This window comes from Arachis ipaensis, chromosome B9 (assembly GCF_059453495.1).
Source record: "Arachis ipaensis isolate K30076 ecotype BB chromosome B9, ASM5945349v1, whole genome shotgun sequence".
Classification (NCBI taxonomy): Eukaryota; Viridiplantae; Streptophyta; class Magnoliopsida; order Fabales; family Fabaceae; genus Arachis; species Arachis ipaensis.
The window spans coordinates 142,482,217-142,504,658 of record NC_142444.1 but is presented as its reverse complement, the minus strand read 5'-3'; the positions used below and the strand labels follow the sequence as shown (position 1 = coordinate 142,504,658).

At 34.6% G+C, this 22,442-nt stretch overlaps 1 pseudogene; it reads left to right on the top strand.

Moving 5' to 3' along the window:
• Positions 1–310: 310 nt before the first annotated feature.
• LOC148546617 (uncharacterized) lies at positions 311–1,272 on the top strand (annotated as a pseudogene).
• Positions 1,273–22,442: the final 21,170 nt, after the last annotated feature.

The following is a 22,442-nucleotide window of genomic DNA, read 5'->3' as shown; positions in this document are numbered from 1 at the left end:
CTACTCATGCCTTCTCTATTTCAATTTAATATGCATAACTTCATGTTCATTAATAATGTATTACAAACCCTAAATACACATTTAAGTATTTAACTAGCCATAAGACACTTGTATGGTGCAGGTGGTCCGGGTACAACCCTTCCGGTAGCGAGAAGGGTCCTAGAGTGCAGATGTGGAGGCTGAGGATAGACCGGTTACAGGACAGGGAGGTTAGTACGCTACTTAATAAGTTTCTCTATCTAACCACACTTTATGAGTTGGGTCCATGAGTTGCCCTGACATTGGGGAGTTCTCCGTGTAGTTTATCTGGATGCTGTACAGCAGCCCCGACGTACTTCAGGTTGTGCATCCAGAGGCTTTGGAGCCCCGGCATATGGTGTTGTGGTGGTCTGTGACGTCGCTGATCTACTTTACCGTCATAGAGTGGCATCAGATAGATAGGATTCTTCCGCAGTTCGGAGGGGTGCAGCCCCGTCCGAACCCCGCCCTGAACATCGACTTTCTGATGTCGAAGGACGGCAGAGGCGGTGATCGATAGTTCCCATACCATTTGTAGAAGTGGCATCTATATTGGGACGACCGTGCGGAGACCGTGCTGAGGTTCGATGTTGTTGCCGACCCTGGACCGTCGCATGAGTTCCTCGAGTGGTGGAGTCAGCATGGAAAGAGGTTCTTGTCTCCGGATATGCACTTGGGGGATCCGAGAGCCGTTCCTATTCCAGTTGAGGCCTCACAGCGGGGTGCTGGGCGAGTTCCTGACATGGATCGTCCTGAGGACGTGCCGGACAAACGGCGGGTTGAGAGGAGAGCTCGTGTGGGGACACGACGGAGCCAGCGTGACTGGAGATGGCTTGAGCATGCTATGGACGATGATGATGATGCGGGTCCCGCTGGAGGTGGAAGACGAGGCCAGCGAGGGAGACGGAGAGGGCGTGGTGCGGCGGAGCACCCTGGTCGTGACCATGACGACGATGACGACGATCAGCATGGGCCCGTGGGCAGGGATGGTGCAGGGGCAGTAGCAGTTGCTGGTGTTAGTACCCACGATGGCGGACATGGAGGTGAGTGGTATGGGTCAGGTATGGGTGACGGGGCTGACCCTGGTGACGCTCGACTCGGGTCGGGGCCTCTTGGAGATTACTTCGTTGGTGTACCCGCCTATGACCAGCCTCAGCAGGAGGGTACCCCCATGGGTTATTCCGGGATCACAGTAGTCAGACTTCCTTGCCTCAGATACGCTTGATGCGGACTTCGGGGGTCAGCAGTTTTTAGAGGAGATTACCACCATCATGCAGGAGGACATGTCAGCCCGGAGACGTGGTCAGACCTCCGGCACGCAGGCACCTTTAGATGTCGATCTGAACGAGCCTCCTACGACATCTGTTGCCGACAATTTTGGTTTGGGAGGTACCCCACCCTCCGCCTACACTGCTGCATCAAATTCAGTTGCCAGGCCGTCTATGGCACCCATCCATTCTACGCCACCTGCACAGCCTGCCCCGGATGAGGAGGAGGATGAGATCGAGGACGAGGAGCCGCTTATCCGCAGAGGTCAGAGGACACGGGTACCCCGTCGTTTCTTTACGGGATCGCATCTGTTTAGATGATTCATGTTTCATGTATGCTGGCCATGTTTACTTTTGTTGTTATCTTAGCCATTTTCACTTTTGTTGTTTGTTCATGTTGTTGTACTTTGGAAACGGTTGTTTAATGGTTATATCATTGACTATCAGATTCATTTGCAGTACGCCACAATGTAATATTTTGATTTACTTATTAAAAATTGCATTCACCAGACTTGTAGAAAGACTCAAAGCAAAACATAACATATTCATTACTTAACGCACAGCATGCACAATACAACACACAAAGCTCAACAAGTTACATGAGTGCTTAAATAAAACATCGAAACGCAAAACTTAAAAACATAAGTACCAAGACTAAGAACATGGCTACTAATGGCCCCCTGTGTGAGACGATCCAGCTAGCTGTGGGCAACTCCGGCGTGTGTGTTCGGGTTGGCGACAGAGGCCACACCTCTTTGGCCGGTTCGGATCCGCCTCATCCATATTCGTTCGTATCCTAGTGGACCTCGGACGACCCTCTCTCGCATGCCTCTTGTTAGGGTCCGGTATCACAGTGGGCCCGTCGTATGGTGGCTAGAAACCCTCCAGGATCGGAGGTGTGAATCCAATCCGATACACACTGAATACCGAACTAATCCGATAGACGCTATGAACATAAGAGGTCCAGGTCACCCGTGAGTAGGCACAACATGCAAGTGCGTGCTGACATGGGAAATGAAGTGCTTGGAAGTACCCACAGTCACATGTCTGAGAGGCAAGCGATGCTCTGTAGCTACCCAATGAGAAAGAGCCCGTCGGAATGGTCTCTGCTACGGTGAACTCGGAGTTATCCCGGTCATACAAAGTCACCGTGAAGCACCTGGCCGTCTTCAAGTTGGCCTCAATACACTTCACCAAGTGCTGACTGAATTGTTGTCCGGTTCCCATCTGGGCCTCAGCCTCTCTCCCCTTGCGAACAAAGAGTTCCGCAAGCCTTCCATATGTTGCCTTCACCAGAGAGCATACATGGAGGTTTCTGACACCCTTCAGGATTGAGTTCACACACTCGGAGATATTCGTCGTCATGTGACCGAATCTCCGTCCCTCATCACGATACTGAGTCCACAAGGAATAATCAATCTGGTTCGCCCACTCACACATCGCTGGGTCTTCAGACCGTAGAATATCAAACCAGTAATCAAACTTAACCTCGGTCTTGGCATACGCCGCATTCACTAGAAGCTTTCGTGCGTCTTTGCCCTTGAAGGTAAGGGCAAAATTAGCCGCTACGTGTCGAATGCAGAATGCACGGTATGCAGATGGAGGTAGCCAACCTCCGTCAGGAGCCTCAAGCGCAGCCTTGATGCCGTTATGCCTGTCCGATATAACCAGCAGACCTGGCTGCGGTGTCACGTGCTGTCGAAGGTGGGAGAGAAAGAATGACCAAGACTCTGCATTCTCACCCTCTACTAGTGCGAATGCAACAGGTAGAATGTTGGAGTTCCTGTCCTGTGCAATCGCGATGAGCAAAGTACCCCCGTACTTCCCATACAGATGGGTGCCGTCAATGCTAACTAGCGGCTTGCAATGACGAAATGCCTCGATGAGCGGTGGAAATGTCCAGAAAAGTCTGTGAAAAAAAGCTTGAGACTCGTCTACTTGTCCACCAACTCGAACGGGGCTCGTCCGTAGGATTGCAACAGTACCAGGCATCGTCAACTGGACTCCCAACACCCACCTGGGTAGCTCGTTGTATGACTCATCCCAGTCACCGTAGATGAGGGCAATAGCCTTCTGCTTCGCCATCCAGACCCTCCTGTAAGTCAGCCTAAACCCAAAGTGTGCTGCCGTGGCATTTAGGAGCACCTTGATGCTGACGGATGCATCAGCCCTAACCATTGGCATAATGAACGCCGATATCACATGATAATCCAAACTCCTGTGGTCACTCGAGATGGAGGTCGCAAGACAAGTGTGAGGTCCATTGTACCGTTTGACCTCCCAAATGCCCTTGCGCCGCTGGAGACTCAGTCGAATCAACCATGTGCACCCATTCCCAAACTCAGAACACTTGCCCACATAATGGCAATGATCAGACTCCACTACCTTGTACTGTACCCCTCGCCGGATGCTGTAAGTCTTCACACTTAACAGGGCCTCATCTTTATCCTGAAATTGCTGACCAACCTGGAACTCTGTCAGACCAGCAGTCCCTTCCGCATCTCTAGCTCCGAATCCAACAGAGTGACCAGAAACCCCCTCCTGCCTCATGGCATCCAAGTCCAAAGAGGAAAAATGTGGTGGATGTTGCTGTGTGCCAGAGCTAGAACCACCTGCCACCAATGCAGGCTCACTCGCTCCAATATCATCGGCGCTGTCATCATCAATCATATCCGGCTCAACGTCATCCTCCTCTCCATCACCCAACAATCCGTCTCCAACGCCAAGCGGTGCAACGCCCTGTAAAGCGTTCGGCATAATATCAAATGATCCTGCCTCGTCGCCTCCGCTGCCATTGAGATCAGCAGCAAAAGACGGGGAGGCGACAGGTTGGACCGCTGGCTCGTACACAGGGACGGAAGAAGAAGCAACGGCAGGCCTGGAACTAGAACCGGCTGCCGTGGCTAAAGTGGTGGTATTCCGGTTCGAACCCCCTGAGCTGGATACCACATCAACCAGCTTTGCCAACAATTCTGGTATCCTGACCTCCGGAAACTGCCGCCGACAAAGAAACATGACTTGCAAGTTGTCATCACTACCAATCGTGAAACAATCATACTTCACGGTACCTGGAGGACCGTGATTGGAATGCGATAGAAAAACTTCTTAACCCGCTTCGCACCTTCCAGACCAAGTTTCATCAGCACAGATTGGACAAGGTCATCATAGCTCATCGTAGGACTCACGACAATACAGAGATGATCCTTATCTGTGAACTTCACACCGGAACGTGTTTTCCTCTTAATGGATCCTCTGTGGTGAACCAAAACAACAAAACTCTCCTCACTAGCCATCTTACACCCTCTAATGAGAGCAACTCACGTTTACAACCATATATATACTGCTCTGTCTCCCACTAATTCGAACCAGCCTCCATCGAATTAGGGATTGTGTAATTCGAACCAGCTTGGTTCGAATTACTTGGTGCAGCTTCTCTCTCTATAATTCGAACTAGCTTGGTTCGAATTACGTGCGTTGCTAGTTCGAACCAGCTTGGTTCGATTTATGTTTAATTCTTTCTTAGTAATTCGAACTGCTCTGGTTCGATTTACTTTGGCCTGCTTATCTCTCTATAATTCGAACCATACTGGTTCGAATTACCTCCATTCATAGTTCGAACCATCTTGGTTCGATTTATTAAGAACGCTCAACTTGTAATTCGAACTGAGCTGGTTCGAATTACTACCAAATGCATTTCGAATTATATTAATATATGATCCGGCGCATTACTGAAACCATTTTCGGTTTGGCTTATATACGTTAATTCTAGATGGCATTGGCTTATAATGGTTTTTTAACCTATTTATTGTGTTTATTCCGCATCTAATGTTTGGCATGAAAGAATCGGGCATTATAATCCCCCAGTGCAACTATTGTATGTGAGATTTTTCTCTCCAATACCGCTTCTCTGGTTCGAGGATTTTTTTCTAGTTGAGTCTCTAATTGCAATACTTCCTCTTTGCATCCCTCGGTCATAGCTTGTTTCCTTTTAGCCAGTTTCAAAGTAAGATCTTCGGCAAGTCTTTTTGTGTTAGTGACATGAGTTTTTTTGCCAATCTACAATCCTGTGTCGACACCGTTTTAGATTTTAAAATTTCAATTTTTTCATACTTCATCTACAATAGAGGTCACCTCAAGGTTAGAGCACCATCGTTCTTGAAAGCGAGATATGTGTTTTTGACTTTTTTTTAGGACTTTTAATATCGGAATTCAATAAAATTGGCCCGTGGTCTGATCCCAAATCCTCAATCGGAAATTCTCTGCGAAGAGTAACTGAGATTAGACTTCTATCCAACCTTTCCTTTACCATTCTATCTCCATTACTATTACTCTGATTCCACCAAATAAATTTGTTTCCTAGAAAATCCATGTCTACAAGCTCAGCTGAGTTGATAAAAGAATTAAATTGCTGAATTGATACTGGATTTTTCTCTCTGTCCCCTTCCTTTTTATGGCTGACTGTGATGGCATTGAAATTAATAATCACTACATATCTTTCTCCCACCAAATTAATGAGACATAAAATCTCAGCGTATTGTTGTACTCAAAGTGCCTCTGTGATGTGTATATGGACAACAAAAAACTCCCATGAAGTTAAGGTTTTTGCATTCTCTATTGTGAAGTGGATATAAAAATTCACTGGTGTCCTTGTTGAAACATTCACCCATTCTATCCTCCAAACCACTAAATTTCTAGTTGTACTAATTGGTGTCATACAATATCCATGTTGATAACCATATTTTTTTTTGTTGATCCAAAAATAAAATAATAATTTTGGTTTCACATAAGAATACCATCTCAGAAAAATGGGATGATTTTATTCCTTTTATGTTATTTCAAATATTATTTCATACATTATTAACTATATTATTTTATTCTTTTAATATTTGAGATACATTTTGATAAGTTTTTAGTGTAAAAAAAAAATTCTATATGTAATGTTTTCATCTTATTATATTTTTATAAATGCAAAACTTGTAAAGTAGTAGATAGTTAAATATTTTTACTTTTGTGGTAATTTATTTACACAGCATAAGAAAATTAAATTATTTATATTTTCTGATTGACTTATCCCACTCATATTATGAACATTTAAAGTCTATTAATTTTTTTCACATTTCTTTTTGATTTATTTTTTTCTTTATTTTTCTTGTTAAAGTCTATCTTAGTTTTACTTAATACTTTTTTGTTATTTAATTTTGAGTTAATAGTCAAATTTATTCCTGAACCCATTCTTCAAATTAGTCCTCAAAAGATTTTTTTAGTCATATTAGTCCTTAAAAGATAAAATGTAAGTCAAATTGGTCCTTCCGTTAGTTAGATGATAACGGCATGATGACGTGGTAGGTTAATGCCACGTGTCACAAGATGATTAGTTGACGTGTCAGGTCAGTAACACCTAGCATGCCACGTGTCACTTGACGTGTAAAAAAGTTATTTATAATCAAAATAGTCCCTGAAAATTTAGACATAAGTCATTTTCATCCTTAAAATTTTATTTTTTCTTCATAATATTAAATTTGAAGTATTTTTTATAGTACTAATTTTAATATTATTTTTTAGACCTTAATAAATAAAACTTTCGTTACATAAAATAATAAAAATAATTAAATTATTATAAAGTTATTAAATTATTTTATTTTGGCGTAAAAATTAATTATCTTTTTATAATTCAGTTTTATTTCTAGTTTTAATCTTATTTAGGTTTAAGTCTCTTTCTTGAAATAAATTAATTTATATTTTCCTTGGTTGTGTAAATATTAATTGCTTTGCGTCAATCCAACTATTATAAATTTGCATTTTAATCCATTTTGACCGTGGTTCTTTCCGTAATCTCAATATTTAATTCGAGTGATTTTGCAAATACGCACATTATGTACATGTTAAAATAATAATAAAAACAAGAAACAAAAAAAAAATTGTTCCTTTAATTTTATGGGAAAAAACCATTAATTTACAACATTTGTATCTTTTTATTTAAAAGAAAAAAGAAGATATAATCTTTCGATGAAGTTATTATACGTCCTCTTAATTATATATGAATAAGTAAGGCATTTTTTTTATTTAATTAACAAATAAGTTAGGCATATTTTACAATTGCTTTGTGGACATATCAAGCTAAGTTAACAAAATGCATTTAATCCCATTAAATCATCAAATTCATAGTAAATATCATGTTGAAATGAGTATTGATAATTGAAGGCGAATACTAATGTGTTTTGAAAAAACAAAAGTAGAATGTATTTTTTTTTATTCTAAAGTCTAAATTTTAAATTTTAAATTCTAAATATGAGATATAAATATAAAATATAATAAAAAGTAGTGGTATATGTTTAATTTTTTTTGTTAATTAAATTTAATTAAGTTAGTATAATATCAATAAAAATTATTTTTATCATTCTTACTTATCCATTTATTCAAATTTTATTATTCAAATTGGTTAGATTTAGTTAAATTTTTTTTTGTATGTAAAGTATTTTTTTATAATAAATAGAGAAGAGTAGAGAGTGAGAGTAGAAATTAGCCTGAATTGACTATTTTATTTAAAGAGAATTTATTGGTTTTTTATGAGTTTTGTGAACAAAGACATTAATTACACACTAGTTAAGAATATCATATAAGTTTTTTTAATGGGATGGATGGTTAACCAAAATTTGTAATTAAGTCTAATTAAGTATTGATGAATTTGGAAAACTCCAAATTAAATTGATAATGATCAAATATTATTAAAATAATTAATTACAAAATTATTAATCTAATCTTTATTTCACAATTGGTAATTTAATAATTTTGTTGTTATGTATATTATGGCAATTGGACACAAAAGCAAATCAAAGCCTAAATTGTGTTAAAATAATATATTCAGTCTTGTGCAATATGTTATACAATATATGGCTGAATTGTTATATTTGTTGGGCCAATAAAACCATTTTGAAGTCCAACAAAGATGGTTAGCCCGAAATTAAAAATGAATTGGGTCAAGATTTAAGCTACCCATTTAAAATGATGAAATCCATTTCTTCAAATATTTGGCTGTATGCTTCCAATGGATCTCATTTCTATCATGTGGTGGATTTCAAACTTATTCAATTATCATTTGCCTTGGTAAATGGAAGGAAAAAATCTGATTTGATGGCATTTATTGAGTTATGCACGTTACAAGGCAAAAGCATGAGAAGTGGGATTAATTGATTTTAATTGATTATAATTTATATCACACATTACTTCCATTGCTTTTCTTCTTTCTACTCTCTCTTCTCTCTCTTTGCATTCGGTCACCTCACTGTCAGAGAAGAAGATGGTAGAAACAAGTAATCTGAAGAAGGAAGTAGAGGCTATACATGGGTAATGTAAACCTAACTCATTTTCATTTTCTTCTTTAATTACATTGCAAGTTTTTCTCTGTTCTCTCTTCTCTCTCTTTCGGTCTTGTCTAGCAGGAAAGGAAGGATGAAGCAAGCTATCAGTAAAAATTACAGAGAAGCTAGTTGCAAGGAAGAGGCCATAGTAATGATGGCAAGAAAAAGAAAACAAAAAGTATGTTGTGGCTGAGATTTTCATCACTTATGGTAAGATTTGGTGAAGAGATCTCAGCTTCTCCATACCAAAAATGGAAGAAGAAGATTTCGGTTAGTAGAGGAAGATCCTTAGAGGGATGGCTTGTCTCTGATTTTGCTCAACCACCACAGGAGGTAGCTACAGTGGCTACGTGATGGAGGAGACAGAAGTTGGAGCAGATGAAGCTGTCATCATCATAACTCATCAAGGGTTAGGAATCCGTCTTGGAGGGCAAGGCAAGATGGAGGGCTCGGATTGATGAAGTTTGATGACCAAGGAAGGACTAGAGGTAATTGCATGTTGAGTTTTGTATTTGGTTATCTCTTCTCTCTCTCTGGATGAACTGGTTTGCATGAAGAAGAAGAAAAATAGCTTGGTTTATTTAGTTTCAACCGTGGAGGCTTCCTCCTATATATAAGGGAGATCAGCCAGGGCTTGAAGTAAGGAGTGAGAGTGTAAGGTACAGAGTTCTCATAGCTACCTAAGCTACCAGAAGTTCTTCTCCTTTAATGTTCTTCATTTTGTAATTTTTCTGTTTAATTTTGTCTGTCTTGAGTCTCATAGAAAAAGACAAACAGTGAGGTTTGTAAGAAAAAGCCATAGAGCGAAAAAAGGCAGAGAGTGCAAAATTAAAAGAAAAAGCTATAGATGTCCTTAGAGGTCCTTTGTACATCTGTGTTGTGTTTCATGATTCTGTAAGAATCTCCTTACAAGTTGGGTTAGCACTTAGCAGTTGAAAGCTTGGCAGTGACCAAGTCAAGTTCAGGATTGGGTTTAGATTCTGGACTTGTCCCGGATAGGAAGGGTAGTTCCTAGGGAGAATTGGTGTATGCAATCATGATGATTATAGTGAAATTCCATCATTGTTGTGATGGAGACTGGATGTAGGCTGTATTGCACTTTGCGGCTGAACCAGGATACATCTTGGTGTGATTCTCTCTCTTTCTTCTACTCCATTTCTGTTTCTGCTGCATAGGAGATAAAACTGAAAAATATCTCGTGTCGGGTTACGAGATAAAAAGAAAAAGTCTCGTGGCTGAGTACGAGACAAAAATCAAAAAGTCTCCAGAAGTTGTTTCAAAGACCAGCAAATTTCAATAAGCAAAAAAATGGGCTAAGATTCAACCCCTTTCTCTTAACCACTAAAAACCATCAAGTATTTTTAACTTTTTTAAATCACATGATTTTTTTAAAGAATTTAATTTTAATGAGCTAACAGCAGAGACGAACTTAGGCATTGAAGGAGGGGGGTACTTGCCCCCACTAGGTTTAAGAAAAAAAAAATTCTATATGAATTAATATATTTATTTTAATGTAATTTATTTTTATCCCACAAAAATTTATAAAATTTTATTTTGAGATTCATGTAAAAAGTAATTTTTTTTATTAAATTTAACGTATAACAATATTTATTTTGTTAAATTTGATTTAATATTAAAATTAAAAATAAATAAATAAATTAACTCAATAAAAAAATTAATAACAGGAATAATATAGTTTTTTAAATCCAATCAACTCGTTAATTACCAAACTAAATTTCTATTTTTTAAATATAAGTAAAATTATCAGTATTTTTTTGTCTTAAAAAATTAGTTGAGATAAGAAAAAATAGTATTTATCTATTAATTAATATCCTTTATTTTAAAATAATATAATTTTTTTAATTTTATTTTTTAAATAATCTTGCTTGTAATAACTATTTTAGATTAAAAAGTATCTTATGTCATAAATACTATAAAAAATAAACTTTCTAATGGTAATTAATATTTGAAAGTTATAATGAGTAGTTAAACAATTGTTTAAAAGTATGAAAGTTAATTTTGATATATTAAAATATATATATTTTTTTACATAGTTATTTGATTATATTTATTCTTTTAGATAATTATTTACATGATGAATGTAAAAGATATTTTTGAATTATAATACATAATTAAATAGATGTATAAATTTTTTAATCTAATAGTATATCAAAATTAAATTAAAAAATATATAAAAAATTAATTATTTCAAAAAGAAAGAGAGAAAAATAATTGTAAATTAAATTTTTATTACTTGATATAAACATATTTTTCATATATAGGTTTATTTTTTTATGGTATTTATATATAATTATAGTTTTAAATTATAAATGCTAGTGTATTAATAGGCGCTAACGTGCCAATTGATTCAGTCTTTTATTATTAAATGTATATTAAAATACATAAAAAATTAGTTATGATGACAAATTATTTATAATTTAATAAAAATGTTTTAAGTTTAAATTTTAGAAATAAAAACATATTTTTTAATAATTATATATAATAAATAGTATTTTAAGAATGAAAGTGTTCACTAACTCTTTAAATTTTATATCTCTATTATATTTTTAATATAATTAACAATGTTCAACAAAATTTATTTTAAGATATATATTTTTGTCCCCACTCTTAAAATTTTTTGGGTCCGTCACTGGCTAACAGTATAAAACATTTTACATATATAGTCGTGCAATTACATTCATTCTTTTGGATGATCATTTACGCGTTCAATATAAAAGATAGTTATTTTTATTAATATGACATTTCATAATTGGATGCACTTGTAAAATTACTTTACACTAACAATGTATTATCAAAATTAAATTCTTTTTCAAAATTCTTTTTAAATATTTTTAATTAACAAAAACATCTTAAATCCTTCTCTTATTCTCATCCTTTCATTTTCTTCGTTAAAATCTTCATTCAAATTTCGCTAATCTTCTTCCCTTTGGATTTTTTCCCCCAACAAATCAGTTTTACTAATCATATTTCTAAGTCAAAGATTTTCTGCAGATTTTGTTCTCACTATTCCTCATCATTAATCTTCAAATTCTCTCTAACAATGTATGATTGTAGTGCATGCAAGTCAAATAATTAAATCAAGGACAATTAGTTCTATTATCTCAAATAACTCAAACCAAATAGGTTTGAATCTTTGCTACTTAGTTAAATATGATTTATTGTAGTTTTAGATGCTTATTTTTTGTTTTTGCGTAATTTTGGAAACAGTAAGCTGGTTTTTATGTTTAATAAAACATAATTATGAGTTTATTTAGTTAGAATATATATTACTATGAGTTTCTTTTTGTTAGAAATTGTGTTTTTGTGGCAAAATTTATATGCCTCGTAGTTACACTACAAAAAAAATGTTAAATACTATTGGATTTTTCGTGGATTTACCATTGCACATTAATGACAGTTTTATCGTCGAATTTACTAGAAAAAAAGAGTTAAATTCGTCAGATTAACCATTACCGACAGATTTACGTTTTCGACAGTAAATTTGCTGATAATTATTGGAGAAAAAACAAAAAAAATAGGCGCAAAAATTAGAAATAGAGTTACTGTCGGATTATCTGCCGGTAAACCCAATTAGTAAAACGCTGGATTTTGGCGCACTAAAAAACATTGCCGTAAGATTTATCCGCCGGTAAATCCGATAGTAAATTTGATCAAATTCAAAATGCGTGATCCTCCCCTTTCACTTTCGAGAACGCCATTCTCTCTCCCCCACTCTCCTCTATCTTCTCTCTCCCCTCTGGCTACCCTCTACTAATAGTCTAATACCATCCACTTCTATTCTCCTAGAAAGACTGTGTAAAGTCGCCTGGATCGTGTTTCATTTCCTCAAATGGAGTTGCTCCTTCTGTCTCTGTAACTATTTGAAGAGCTACTACCATTGCTTCCTCTGCTGTCAGAACTACATCTCTCCCTCATCGTCTAGGTAGGTTGTGCTCATCACTCTCCCTATTTCATCCTGTTTTTATTTTTCAATAAAGAAATCGTAACCCCTTTTTGAAGCACCATTCAGTTTGGTTACCGTTCCACCTCTACCACCACTGCGCCGTCGCCTCCCCCAATGTGTTGTCATCGTTGCTGCCATGTCGAAAAGGTATGCATACTCTAATTTTTACATTGAGCTTTTGAGTATGTATTCTAAACTTGCTTATAAGTAGTTGTTATATGTATTCTAAAAATTTTAGTTTGTTAGTATAAATTAGCTTAAATTACACAGTTGGTCCCTACACTTTTAATGAAATTGCAAATTAGTCCATACACTTTAAAAGTTTATAATTGGGTCCCTAAAGAGAATTAAAATTTGTAATTTAGTCCCTACCGTTCAAAACGTGTTTGATAACAGAATATTCTCTATTTTAAACATGTGAGCTGCACATGTTTAACAATAAGGACCAATTTGTAATTTTAGTAAAAGTATGGGGACCAATTGTGTAATTTAACTATTTGAAAATGACCAAAAACTCCCTAAGCTATCTAAACACACCCCGCCCCTGCCCAGCTCTCTCACTCCCACTTTCTCACTTTCCAAAATGACACCCCAACTCCAGCGCTCTCTGTCTCTCACCTCGATTCACCGTCGCCGCGCTAAATCCACCGTATTTGTGCTCACGAGTTGGGTCTCACCACTCTCATCCGGCGACTTTTTCTTCTCTTCCAATCCCAATACTAAACACCGATAAATGGAAGAGAACAATTACAATCCCAAACATGCTCAAGGCGAACAATTCAATGTCTAAAAAGAAAATAGCAACAAATCAACATAAAAATAGCAACTCAATTTATTAGTGGATCCGGCGCGGCGACGGAGGCGAGAGGCACGGCGGTGAGCCAATGTGAGAGACAGATCAGAGAGCGCTGGGGTTGAGGTGCCATTTTGAAAAGTTAGAAAGGGAGAGTGAAAGAGTTAGGGAGGGACAAAGTGGGTTCAGATAGCCTAGGGAGTTTTTAGTCATTTTCAAATGGTTAAATTACACGTTTGGTTCCCATACTTTTAAAATTATAAATTGATCCCTATTGTAAAATATGTGCAGCTCACATGTTTAAAATAGAGAATATGCATGCTAAGAATATTCTGTTAAATCAAATATTTTTTGAACGGAAGAAACTAAATTACAAATTTTAATTCCTTTTTAAGGACCCAATTATAAATTTTTAAAGTGTAAAAACTAATTTGTAATTTTACTAAAAATATATAGACCAACTGTATAATTTAACCTATAAATTATATTGATAATGAGTATAGCGACATCTAGATTAAGATTGTATTATGGTGATTGATAAATATATAATATATGTTTAACCATTTTCAAGTACATGTCACCTCCTTGATTTATGAATATATTAACATGAATAAGTAAGACCCCATATACATCAAATAATTGTCAGCTCCTCAATACTTGGTGCTACATTATTTGAGATAAAGAGTTTACGAATATAATTTGTTTGAAGAGTGAAAGTGAAGGCATTATATTGTATTTGGTAAAATGACAACATATATAATTATATTGATGATAAGTATAATTTTAAAGGATTGAGTATAATTTAGGAGTATAGTTTTATATTGATAAAGAGTATAATTTGTTAGTATAAATTATTGTTGAATAAAATTTTCTATTATAAGTGATTAAAATTTAAGAATTGAGAACTTGTGAAATAAGGAGTTGGTTGAATATGTAGAAACCGTAAAAGTGTATATGTTCATATGTTAAGTACGTTATGTTAATATTTTCTCAAAATTGTAGATAAAATTAATTAGTAAAAGTATTATGAAAGTAAGTGTTTTCTTCTTAATATTTTTAAACCTATGATTTGAGGTTCGAAATATTTTTATTGATTTACAATTAGCTTATGATATAATTATATTGTTTCAAGTAGATATGATGATACGTAGATGTGTCACGAGATAGTCTCGTGGTCAGAGTAAAAGGAGGGTGACTACTGGCTCTCATGGGATTTTTTAGTCCTTATCTTCTACTTCGACTACTCCTGGGTCGTCACAGGATCAACCCTTTATCATGGTTTCGAATCCTAACTATGTGAGTCCTGCTGTGTCACTTCCTCTTCTGGGCAGTCGATTTGCTGCTTCATAGATTATTCTACTCAGCTCTTGAAATCAACTGGGACACTACTAGAGGATAACACTGAATACAGAAAATTGATAGGTAGGCTTCTATATGTAGCAAACTCAAGACTTGAAATAAGCTATACCGTCGAGAAATGGAGCCAATTCTTGGAGCATCCAACTAATAAACACTTTGAAGTTGCATTAAGAGTACTAAGGTATCTGAAATCAGCACCTAGTCAATGACTATTTTTCTTAGCATCTTTAGACATTGAGATCACTGGTTATTTAGACAGTGATTAGGCGGCATGTCTAGACTTTTGTAGGTCCGTGTCTGGATATTACTTCTTTTTAGAGAAGAGCTTGATCACATGAAAGAGTAAGAAACAGAATGTAATAGCTAGATCATCAGTAAAAGCAAAATATAGGGCCTTAGCAGCAGCTACATGTGAGACTCAATGGGTAGTGTACATACATCATGAATGAATTTAAGAAACCACCAACCAGCCCATAATTATCTACTGCGACAGCCAAGCTGCCTTGCATATCACAACAAACTCAGTTTATCATGAAAGGACAAAACACATTGAAGTCAACTATCATATAGTTCGAGACAAAGCTAAAGAAAATGTGATAAAATTGCTGCCAATTCGATCCTCTAAACAAGCAGCCGACATCCTTACTAAAGCCTTAAGTCCAAAATTGTTCTCTTCGTGTCATTGCAAGTTTGGGCTCATTGACTTACATACTTGAGGGCAGTGGCCGGAGCTTGAAACAAAATTTTGGGGGGGCCAAATAGAAAATAATTGTCAAGATGCTTTTGATATGGACCCCATTAAAAATAAGTTTGTCTAACATCATCTCTCTGATTTGGGTGATATTGCCAAATTTGAAGTCGTTTTCCAGGGTCTCGTTCCAAAGAATTAAGGTCAAACTCATCGGATGCAACTTTTTAAACTTTTGAAGGTTATATCTCGCTTTTTTCGTGATTCATTAAAGTAGAAGAACTATCTACAGGTGTTGATATTGTAAAAGTTATATGTTCTCCTTCTTGAATATTAGCATTCCTCTTAAAAAATACATCAATTCTTCGATTTTTCACGATTATTTTATATAAAAATTTGAATATATATCCTATAAAATATGTAGAAAAGAAGTTAGAAGCACAAATGTTAAAATTTATAATATTTATTAATTTTTTTATTAATTTATACAAATACAATAATATCAATACTTATTGATTCTATTTTTTTATTATATAAAAAATAAATTAAATAAACAGTAAAATATAAAATAATATTAAATTACATAAATAAAAAATACCTAATTTTTATATTTGAACTCGAAGGTAGAGGGAGTGTTGCTTATTGAATAGAGAGTTGTGAAATACAAATACACTCGGTTCAGTCCAAATTAAACATGTTTTAAATGTTTAAAACTAAAAACTATTGTGCAATAAAAGCAATAGATAAAGATTAAACTTTAGTATTTTAAGTCATAGTAAAGTATTTGAGCCAATTGAACTATTTTTTATTTTTTGAAAAAGTACTACTAATTTTTTTAACAAAAATTTGAAGACTATGGCCTCTTGTCTCAACTAAGCTCTGCGATTGCTTGAGGGAGGCTGTGACTTGACTCTAATGGACCAAACTAACTAACTGTAATTATTTTTTCCCGCTCTTTCATAACAGTTCTTGCACATGATTAGTTAGTTAGATGTGCTGATTAGGATCAGCTGTATTTATCCTCACCAGTAGTATAGTGTAACCCAGGTAGCAAGTATATAAACTCACATGTAAAAAGTATATTGTACTGATCAATCATTTTCTAATTTTGTAAACTTCTCACACAAGTAGTAGTGATTGAAGCTTACTCCATTCTTGAGTCACTCCTTGTCCATTAAGTTCGAACACCTTTTCACATATTCCTTTCAAAATGTTTCAAATTCAACCTGCAATTAACATTCAAATTTATAAGCAATCACAAACAAATCCTATCATATATATATAAACAAACTTCGATAACCATACACATCTTCGTAGGTCAAAGCACAACCAAACACAAGAACTATTAAAACAAAACATAGAAAATCTTTAAAATCAAAACTTAAGTTCTTTGATAAATAAAAATTCTAACACAAAAACAAAGAAATTATAAGACAACAACACAAAAAAACATCAAAAGCTAGCAAAACATAGAAATTATTGTAGGTCAAATTACAAATATTTCAATACAAAAATTATCTTGCCACAAATAGACAAAGGGAATTTCATACCTAAACATAGAAATTATTGATACAAAATTTAGGAAAACAGAAATTCTTATTAAAAACACACAAATTCTAAAACAAAAATACAAAAATAACCACGTAAAATCTTACATTTTTAACAAACTCTAAAACAAGTAGAAATTGTAAATTAAAATAGAATAAAACATAGAAGATCTCGAAACAAAAATCATCCAAAAGGAAAGAAACACAACATTGAAAGTAAAATAGTATATTTATTAAAAAAAATTAAGAAATCTGTAATTACCTTCTTTGATTTCGTTGGGTTACGGTTTTGTATTTGCAAGAGAGAAATGGAGAGAATGAGCTGAGTGCGGAATGTGATTTCTTTTCCTATGCTTTTTGGTGGTGGTTTTGTTGGTCTCAACTATCTTTAGGACTAACGTTAGTCTTTTATTAGTCTAGTTTTTAATTTAAACTGTTAGATCATTTTATTATTATATCTAATGGTGTAGATTAAATATAAATTTATATGTTTAATTTTATTAAATGCTCCCTAATATTTAATGTTTTTACAAATAATTTCCTTCTTCTTTCTCTTATTATTTATTTTGCAGATGGGGTCTCTTCTTCTTCTTCTTCTTCTTCACTACCGCAATAAAAACCGGCGCTAGCAGCAACTGGCAGGGTCTGGATCGAGACTACACATGAATGCATGCAACTGTCAGAGTGTGGATCGAGACTATTTCGCACCTCTGCCCACCCCGTCTCTAAAATTTGTGTTCTTCTCGTCATGTGGTGTTCTTTGAGGAGGAGGCCTTTTTCATCGAAACTGCCATACATACATACACAGAGACACATACTTCACACTTGAGACAGAAAATCAAAAAAGAAGAAACAAAAGAAAAGAAAAGAAAAGAAAATTTTCGCAGAAGATTATGGCTTCAAAGGAGACCCAAAAATTCTAACCATTTCTCAAGTCATCAGAGTCGTTCCTCACTTCCCTAAATAATGTTTTCATTTTTTTCCTTACAACATTTTTATTTTCATTTTTTAGAATAGCAAAAAAAAATTATTTATTGTAATTTTTTTAATTTTTGAACCTTATTCATCAACAGATCTACAGCTGTGACTGTTTGGTTTCATAATATTTATATGCTTAGGAGTCTGAAATTGATGATGTACCACACAAGATCAATGAAAAGACATGCATGAGATCAACTATAAGCTAATAGAATAAATCTAGTCATGAAACAAGAAAGATTAGTAAATAATCTTGCATTTTTCTTACATATTTCTTTCCCCTAAATACATTTTTCTTGCCAGTATCCAAATCTAACTAAATGGAGAAATCACGTTACTATAATGCAATGATTAAGGTGACAATCTCACATTATTGGTTTTGAATGGTCATGATATGTCAGTTTGACTTAATAAACCCTAAAATGGAGAAGTTTCTTTTTTTTAGGTGCAAATTCAAGGCTTGTGCTAAAATGCAGTTAAAATCTATTCAACTTGAAGGATTAGCATATGCATTTTGTGCAACTATTGAAGATCCAAAGTGAGTTTTTCTTTTTCAGCTCACACTTGTAGGATTATTTGTTGTTAAACTATCCTGTATGAAACCTTTGAATTTTAGTAAGAGGATGATACCATAGTTAGTAACTAGGGAAGAAATTGCTTGAACTATCTTATATGAAACCTCTCAACTTTTAGTCACGACTCTGGTCTTTGGGTTCTTCAATGGTTGTCTATGAGAGAGAACTTTAATCCCATGGTGTTGGGCATTGTAAGTTCTAAAGACATATTGATTAATTATATACATGTTGAGCATATTATTTAACTAATTTATCCATATTTGCAAATAAATGAGTAATATATTCGTACATTCGTTATGGTAGATGTTTTGTTGGGAATGTACAATGACCACAAATACGAGTTTCAGAAGAAGAATAATGATTTTTGGGCTACGCTTTAAAGTGAATAGCATGGAGATCAACATTTTTGCATTTTTACTTATTATTTAAAAATTTTGCTATAATCCTCAATTATGTTTGTGTATTAATTTGGTTATTGGTGTGAATAAATAATTGTAACTTTATGCTTGCCTATTATCATCTAAATAGTCTATGCCAAGGATTATTATTATGATTATAAATATCTACGAATATATTCGTCATGTGTTCTTTGCCATTTCAAGTTGAAAATGATTAGTTAAAGATTTATACATGATTATAACTACACCATCATAATACGCTCATGCCATAGTTAGGAAGCCTTTCATGCATTATGCACATATTCCTCCGATCTCATTTTATATAGGTATGAAATACACACACTTTATTTGTGAACGAAACTTTAAAATACATCAAACAATTTTCATGTTGAATTCTAAAATAAAATACACACATTTTATGCATCATGCACGTATTCCTCCAAAAAAGCAAATCATTAGATAGCAAACCAAACTCTACTGCATATGTCCAAAAATCTATTCCCCAAATTTTATTCACCAAAACAAATTTAGAATTTCATTCACCAAATTCTATTGAATTATCAAATTCATCATGAAAATTCTTATATAGAAACTAAGAGAGTGAGAGTGGGTTTCGGAATGAGAGATCGGAGTGAAAAAATGTAACAGTAATAAAATCTAAATTGCAATATAAGTTTATCAAAATTTTTGAAATTAAACCTCAATTTAATTCTTAAAATTATATTCAGATATTAAAATAGTCTCTAAATTTGATAGTTATCTAATTTTATCTCCAAATTTATACTCTAGAAGACTCTTATGTAATAGTCTTTAGATCAATTTTTTGTCCACGAAATACTATTGAAATGGCGTACATAGTGTCTAATTTAATTGAATTGGTTAACTAAAATGCTTGGTCATGTCACATGACTCTTCATTTAATGCATTAAAAAATGAAAAACGTTTTCAACTTTATTCATTTAATAATGCTCTTAAAATACCTTTAGTCAAATATTTTTTATATGAATTTAGTTAAAAATTTTCTAGGACATTATTGTCAAAGTGAATAAAAATGGAAAGTAAGAATATAATTTAGTTTGCATTTTTTCTACTTTTATTTTTAATATTTTTTATTTGTGAAAAAAAGAAAACAATAAATAAAAATGAATTTTCTTTTATTTTTTTATAAAATTCTAAAAATAAAAAATACTAAAAATACAAGTTATACCTTTTTTTTTTCTTTACAAAATTTTAGAAACAACAAAGATTTAGCTAACGTGCGTGTATCACGTCCTTTAAAGTTGTCAATTTTTAAAAAGTTTATAGACACTATAAAACGTTTAAGTTTTTAATGTATTTATTTTTTAATTATTAAAGTTTTAAAATTTTTTATTAATAATAACTTTTAATATGATAGTTAAATCCAAACAAAAAATACTAAAAATAATATACAAATCAAATGCATCTTTAGTTTTTTAATACATACATTTCGTGCATTAAAAATAAAAAAAATTATAATTAAGTTATGTTTTTTATTCTAATTTTTTATTTATTTATAGTAGTGTTCTAAATATATTTAAAGAAGTGATAATATCATTCCTATTGTTAATAATACTACTTTTTATATAATTTTTTCGTATTATATTTTGTATAAATTTGTAAAAAAAAATATAATATTATAACCTTTCTATCTTTAACCAATAAAAGTTTTTTTTGCTCCAGGTGGTAACATTTTCTATTTCCTACTATTTGCTATACCGGAATTGTAACGGCCTCATTGATTAGCAGTTTTTATGGAGTAACTAATGTATGTGCTCGTATCCGCGTAAGATAATACATAAAATTATATAAATATTTTTATTAAAAAAATAAATAAAAAATATATAGTAATTATTATTATAAATATTTTATAAATTTATAATTAAAATCAAATTTTAAAAATTTTTAATATTAAAATATTAAAAATAATTAATATTTATCCTAATTAATTTGAATTTGTTAAGTGGTCGCTTTTTTTGTCTGTTGAAACAAGTATTAGATTTTTAGAGGTTCGAATCTCACTTTATGGACTAACAGTAGACACTTAATAAATAGAGCATTAATACGAGGTTAGAGTTAGGGATGGCAACGGGTCCCAATAGGGGCGGGGACATGCCCCCGCCCCCCGTTCCCCGCCTCCATTATCTGTCCCCGTCTCCACCCCATCTCCGCGACGGGTAACGGGGACTCCAAATCCGTCGGGGACCTAGGTATCTGCGGATATCCGCGGATTTTTTAAAAAAAGGAAAAAACTTTGAAAAATCAGAAAAAAAATTTGACAAATATAATCAAAATCATAGCAATCAGAATCAGAAATATAATTAAGATTAACAAAATCAAAATCACAGCAAATAATTATCACAGCAAATAATTAACATAATCAGTATCACAACAATCAGAATAAAAAATATAAATTAGGGTTAACAGAATCAAAATCACAACAAATAATTAACATAATCATTAACATAATCAGTATCACAACAATCAAAATCAGAAATTTAAATTAGGGCTAATAGAATCAAAATCACAACATATAATTAACATAATCAGTACTACAACAATCAGAACATAATCAGAATCACAACAATCAGAATCAGAATCAACGCTCTGATGCGATGCTGCTTCCTCGGTGACCAGTGACCTCGAGAGTGAGAGGGGAGGATTTTGGCGGTGAGGGGTAGGAGGTGGAAGACGACGAGAAGACGCAGCAAAGCTTCGAATCGAAAAGGCTCTAACGCGAAGACGGACCGACACGAAGACGCACTCCCTGCTGCGGTGAGCGACGAGGAGAAGACGACAACCTGCGACAACGCGACGAGGAGAAGAAGACGAGGTGAGCTTGACGGTGAATGTGACGGACTGACAGTGAGCTCGGGAGGGGTGGGAGCGTGACGGAGTGGGAGGTGGGAGAGGAGAGGGAGTGGGAGGTGGTGGTCGGCGGTGTTCAGGAGAAGAGAGGCTGGAAGTTTGACGAGGATAGGAGAGGAGAGGAAACTCTCTGAAGCAGTGAAGCTGAAGCACTGAAGGTTTGAGTTTTTGACGGCTAGGGTTCTTCATCAATGAATCATATATGTTATATATATACTGGGGGTGTTTTGGTCTTTTTATATAAACGGGGTTAAACGGGTCTCCACGGGGCGGGGACCTCTACCCCCACCCCGCCCCGTTTATTATACGGGGCCCCATCCCCTGTCCCCCGCGGGTAAAAAACAGTCCCTATATCTGCCATCTGACGGGTAAATCCCCGCGAGTACCCGTCCTGTTGGAGATTTTTACCATGTCTAGTTAGAGTTGACAGCAGTACCCAACCCCATTGGTGCCTGACACGCCCCGACTAGGTAGGGACATGTTTCGTTTGGGGCGGAGTAGGCTGGGTTTAATAAAGTGTACTCGCCCCACTTGTTCCGGGATATATACATATAAACACCTTTTAGGGATTAGGGTTTGTCTCGCATCACAAATTCAGTAATTCACAGCC